This window comes from Stegostoma tigrinum, chromosome 2 (genome assembly GCF_030684315.1).
Source record: "Stegostoma tigrinum isolate sSteTig4 chromosome 2, sSteTig4.hap1, whole genome shotgun sequence".
Classification (NCBI taxonomy): domain Eukaryota; kingdom Metazoa; phylum Chordata; class Chondrichthyes; order Orectolobiformes; family Stegostomatidae; genus Stegostoma; species Stegostoma tigrinum.
Window position 1 is genome coordinate 115300684 of NC_081355.1, and position 6515 is coordinate 115307198.

Genomic DNA, 6515 nt, shown 5'->3' on the forward strand with positions numbered 1-6515 from the left:
CCACAGAGTCCTCAGGTACACCTGATCAGGTTCCAGGGTTTTAACTACCTTTATGTGTTTTAAGATGTCCAGCATCTCTTCCTCTATAATATAGACATTTTTTAAGATGTTGTTATTTATTTCCCCACATTCTCTATCTTCCATTTCCTCATCCACAGTAAACAATGTAGTATTTATTGCACTCATTGAACGGTATTCTGTATATGCAGTGAATGCAATAAACATTACATCAGACAAACAGGGAGGAAACTGATGACCAGCGTACACGAACGCCAGCTGGCAGTAAAAGGACACAACAAATATTCAAGATAATAAAATGTGAGGCTGGATGAACACAGCAGGCCAAGCAGCATCTCAGGAGCACCAAAGCTGACGTTTCAGGCCTAGACCCTTCATCAGAGAGGGGGATGGGGTGAGGGAACTGGAATAAATAGGGAGAGAGTGGGAGGCGGACCGAAGAGAGAGATTCCCTGAGGTTGGTCCGGAGGGAGGAGGGTAACTTCTTCAGGTTGGGCATCCCTGGAAGAGGCTTCGCAGTGAGGTTAAAATAGTATCAGAGATAATGGGAACTGCAGATGAACAACAAATATTCACTTGTCTCAATACACACAGACAATGAGGGCCATCAGTTTGACTGGGACAAAGTGGCTATACTGGATCAAGCAAAGACCAGACATACAAGGGACTCCATTAACAAGTACGTTGAAATAGACCCTGTATACAGACCGCTGCTTAAACAACAGAACCTGAAGTGACAAGACCATCACACCAGAGGCTCATATAAATCCAGAAGGAAGCATAACACTAACACTTCAATTAGAGGTTGCACTGATGATGTTGCCTTGACTGGTAGTGAGTTGTCTGCACACCACAGGACAACCAGCTTGGTGAGCTGACAAACACCTACATTATAAGGTACTCTCTGGCCTCTTGGACCCTTGGGTCTTCCTCACACCATTTTATTACCTTGTGGCCGAGTGCTGTAATCTTACGTTTTCACATGTATAATGGAGATGGAAACTGCAGTTCCAATATCTAATCTCCTAGTAAGCTTGAAAGTAATATCTCATTCTGTAGTGGCAAGAAACATTGACTCAATAGAGCCAGCTTGAGGCCTTCATTTTTCTTAAATAAAGTTCTTACTAATTGTGACACACTCTCAGCCTTCCCGCTTATGGTGAGGACAGTGAAACAAGCTGATGAGCATGAAGAAAGACACACTAGCCTGCAAAATTTTGAAAAAGTGTATTTTAAATTATGATCCATCATCTGATGCTACTCAATGCCCAAGATCCCATGAGTGAAATAAATTCCTTTGAGGAATTGCATAATTGCATCTGCTTTGATACTTGCAAAATAGTGTCAATCCTTCATGTAATCAATAACAATAATGAATATTCTTCCCTTGAACTTGAGTAATTCCATTCCCAGATATTCCCATGGTTAAAAAAGGAGAAGGCAATAAGGGTTTCTTCCATTTCTGACTGTTTATAGCATAAGGAATGCTGTGATGTTGGAGTGTAATGTTGGATACTTTGAAGAATATCAAGTGGAATGGCCTTTGGGATGTCTAACCTGATCTCAAAGACTAGTAAATCCTCAGTGAGATTGAGGTGCTCAGGCCATTCAAAGTACTGGTGTAATATTACAATGTTGGCTATAGTTTGACCATCTTTCCAGGCAATGTTTCCAATTTGAAGATAATCAGTATTCTATTCTCAATCTTGTCTTATTTCTTGTAACTTCCCTTCAGTAACTGGTAGCTTCTGAGTGATTAATGATATACAAGCTTCATCCACCTTAATGAAGTCCAAGATTTCCTGTTCAATTCCATTTCTTACAATTCTTGTGAGTGTTTCAGCTGTCTGGTATTTTCTCAGTAAGAACTGCTGAATGAATTGTACCTCATGAGTCTTAGTCTAAATCACCAGATTCTGGGGAGCAACTTAATCACATCTTTCCTGTGCAGAAGAGTGACTCATAAGCTATAGTCAGCTTCAATATTGAACTGCAATCCCATTATACGATCTGAAAAAAATTCACATGCGTTTCTGAGGAAGGGTCACTGGACATGAAACAATAACTCTGTTATTTCACCTTCACAGATGCTGCCAGACCTACTGGGCTTTTCCAGCTACTTTGTTTTTGCACATGCCCATGTTAATATTAAAACCATGTCCTATCTCAAAACATAGCACCTGTTCTGGCTCTGTTGATGATAGTAAGAACTGCTGATACTGGAATCAGATAAAACACAGTGTGGAGCTGGAGGAACACAGCAGGCCAGGGCGAATGAGAAGAACAAGGTCAGATCGGGACCCGAACACCAGCTTTCCTGCTCCTCTGATGCTGCCTAGGCTATTGTGTTCTTTCAGCTCCAACTGTGTTACCTGGGTCTGTTGATGGCGCAAAGGCACAGTAGACTTTTCCACACTTGGAACAGCACTGCTTCCAGTTCAATAGATGATGCTGCTGCTGCCGCTGCTATAGTGATGTCAGAATAAATGGAAATGGACTAATATTTTTGAACAGGTCAAGACTCGCTCAATCTTTTCAAAAAAATTTTGTTGGTCCAAGTTCCAGCAATATTGTTGATCTTGTCCCAAAAACTGTCACAGGGCTCAAAGACATCTACCAAATATTCTAGAAGCTGCAGTACCAAGACGCAATATCAAGGAATCTTTGAAGTTCTGTGGCATTTCTACATTATGTAAATTCTCCTAAAACTTTTGATCCAATTCATTTGACTCTCATTTATCAATAGGGCTTAGTCCAACATTTTTTATGACTTTGCAGACAGGTCTGCCTCTTTGCTCATATTTACGTTTCCACGGATTCATGAAAAATTACAGGGAAGGGAACAATTTCAAGATGTAATTAGTTAAAAAGTGCCCAAAGGAGTTATGGATGTAGTCAACAATCTGGATTCTTCATTCAGAGGTCATTGCTAGAATCCAGTGTTAAAATCCTATTTGGCAATTAGGGTTTTCTTGGCTAGTTTTGGATAAGCTTTCATGCATTGGGTTAATCTAGCCTTCTACTTCATTTAATTGAGGCAAATTGAGTGGATTTCATGCTTCCTTTGAGCTTTTTGTTAGAGAGAAGAAGGTTAAGAGGTGACTTAATAGCGATATACAAGATGATCAGAGAATTAGACAGGGTGGACAGTGAGAGCCTTTTTGCTCGGATGGTGATCGCTAGCACGAGGGGACATAGTTTTAAATTGAGGGGTGATAGATATAGGACAGATGTCAGAGGTAGGTTCTTTGCTCAGAGAGCAGTAAGGGTGTAGAATGACCTGCCTCAACAGTAGTAGACTCGCCAACTTTAAGGGCATTTAAATGGTCATTGGATAAACATACGGATGATAATGGAATAGTGTAGGTTAGATGGGCTTCAGATTGGTTTCATAGGTCAGTGCAACATCAAGGGCCGAAGGGCCTGGACTGCACTGTAATGTTCTCTGTTCTCTGTTCTATGCGGAAATGTTCCTGCACCTATCACTGTGTCCACCCTGTTGCTCGTGGCTTTGGGCCTTTGCTCGCTGCTGACAGGTCTTCAGATTTGTAGGTCACCTAGCTGCTGTTGCTCCTGTAACATTCATGTAGGAGCAAATTACTGCAGATGGTGGAATCTAAACTGAAATCAAAAGATGCTGCAGATCACAGTGAGTCAGGCAGCATCCACGGAGAGAAAGCAAGCTAATGTTTCAAGTCTAGACGAAACATTGGTTTACCTTCTCTCCTGTAGCATTCATGCTGTCGGAGTGAATGTTCAGAAACAAAAACAAATTTTTGGAAAACCTCAGCATGTCTGGCTGCACCCGTGGTGAGAAATCAGCATTAAAGTTTTGGATCCAGTGATCCTTTTTCAAAACTGATGGTAACTCAGTAAAAGTCGTTTTTATGCAGAAGTTGGGGGCTGGTGGGTAGCCTGGGGTTGGTGGTGGGAGAAGAGGGGAGGGGGCATGGGTGTTAAGCAGAAAATGATAGATGGAGAAAGAACCCTAAAATCCTTTCGCAAGGACCATTCACTCCTGGCCAAACTGCTCCTCTCTTCCTTTTTTCCCAACACCACCCCCCCCAACTGCAAAAGAGCCCCCACTGAACCTACAGAAGGTGTAAGGCCTGCCCATTTACTTCATCCCTCCTCTGTATCCAAGAGCCCAAACACACCTTTCAGGTGAAGCAGCATTTTAGCTGCACCACACAATCTAGTCTACTACATTTGCTGCTCACAATGTGGTATCCTCTTCCTTAGGGAAATAAAGCATAGACCGAAGGACCGCATCACAGAATACCTAATTTCTGTCCACAAAAGTTCCCAATTACCTGCCACATCAATGCAGCATCCTGTCCACTGGTCAGTATCTCTGTCTCAGTCTTGCTGCAGTGCTCCCGCGCAGCTCAGTGCAAGCTGGGAAAATAGCACCTCATTTTATGCTCAGGTACTCTGCAGCCTTCTTCAGGACTCAATATCGAGTTCAATAAATTTAAAGCTAAAGCACCTTCTTTCATATCCTTACCCCAAGCCTCACACATCAGGTCTTGTTATCACATGGTATGCTATTACACACTACCTATTGTCAGCCATTAATAGCCCAAATTAGCAGTTATTTATTCTCTTCGGCTGACTGTCACCCTTGTCTGTTGAACAATTATTGTCTCTCTTTGGACACCATCTCCACTGATTATTTATTCCTTACCCTTGCCCCCTGCCTATCCCACCCCTTGCCCTATCCTTTGCATAAAAATCCTTTATCCTAGCTGCAATCAGTTCTGAAGAAGAGTGACATCAAAACAGATAACATAGGAGCAAGAGGTTCTCTGTGATCATGCCGATTGTCCAACTCAATAGCCTAATCCTGATTTCTCCCCATAATCTTTGATCCCATTCACCAAAGTGCTATACTTATTCACATCTTGAGTATATTCAATGTTTTGGCATCAACTACTTCCTGTAGTAATGAATTCCAACGGCTCACCACTCTTTCAGTGAAGAGATGTCTCCTTATTTCCGTCCTAAATTGTCAACCCCGAATTCTCATGCTGTGACCCCTGGTTCTGGACACACCCATCATTGGGAACATTTTCCTTGCATCTACCCTGTCCAGTCATGTTAAAATTTGATGTCTCTGTGAGATCCCACCACCCCAATCCCCAACTACCCCACATTCGTCTGAACTCTAACAAAAACAATCCCAACCTAGTCAATCTCTCCTCAAACGTCCCCCTTCCCCTGGCATTAGCCTGGTAAACCTTCACTGCACTGCCTCAAGAGCAACAGCATCCTTCCTCAGGAAAGGAGACTAAAACTCCCCACAATACTCTAGGTGTGGTCTCACCAAGGCCCTGTACAACTGCAACAACACATCCCTGCTCCTGTACTTGAAACCTTTCACAACGAAGGCCAACATATCATTTGCCTTCTTTACCTCCTGCTGCATCTGCATGCTTACATTCAGCAACTGGTGCCCAAGGATGCCCAGGTCCCGCTGTACACACCCCTCTCCCAATTTAGAGCCATTCAGGTAGTAATCTGCCTTTTTGGTTTTGCTTTCGAAATGATTATCTTCACAGTTATCCAAATTATACTGTATCTGCCATTCATTTGCCCACTCACCCAACCGTTCGAGGTCATGCTGAAGCATTTCTGTATCTTTGTCACTGTTCACCCTCCCACCCAACCTGGTACCATTTGCAAGTCTGGAAATGTTGCATTTTGTTTCCTCATCCAAATCATTAATATATATTGTGAATAACTGGGATCCCAGCACCGAACCCTGTGACACCCCACTAGTTACTGCCTGCCAATTTGAAAAGGACTCAAAAGTAACTGGATGTGATACATTAACTCTGATATCTTTCCACAGATGCTGCCAGACCTGCTGTGATTTTCCAGCAATCTCTGGTATTGCTTCTGATTTTCAGCATCTGCAGTTCTTTTGGGTTTTTTTTACTTAATTCAGTGAGTATTCATTTTTATTTTTATTTCACCTCTTAACCTTGAGATTCTCTTCAACTGCTAGCTTTGTAGCTTCGTTTTGCCTTTGCCACGCCCACAATATTTTGTTGAGTAGCCAGATTTGAAATTTGAGTGTGTGGTATATTGTGCAGGAGGCTTTTATTTATCTCTTCACAGGAGATGAGAGCTTCTGGCCATTCCAGATTCCTCTGTCCACTCATATATCTCTGAAAGCATTGTTATGTCATTATTGAGTGTACTTCTGACACTAAATATAATTAATTTACAGAACTCTCCAGAGACTTAAAAGGGTGATATTTTCTACTTAAACAGTACTGGAGCAGTGTTTTCAATCACAATAAGGAAAAAAATCAAAATAAGTCTGAAGAATTTGCTGCCTGAATGATGCATATCACATCCTCTGTGACAGGGTAAAGGAAGTGAAATATACATATGAAACAAAGCTGATGAAAGCAAATTTTCTTGACTGGATTCCTGTTATTGATGGTCCATCATGTGACAGGATATTCCACTTGGGCATCTGTACTTAT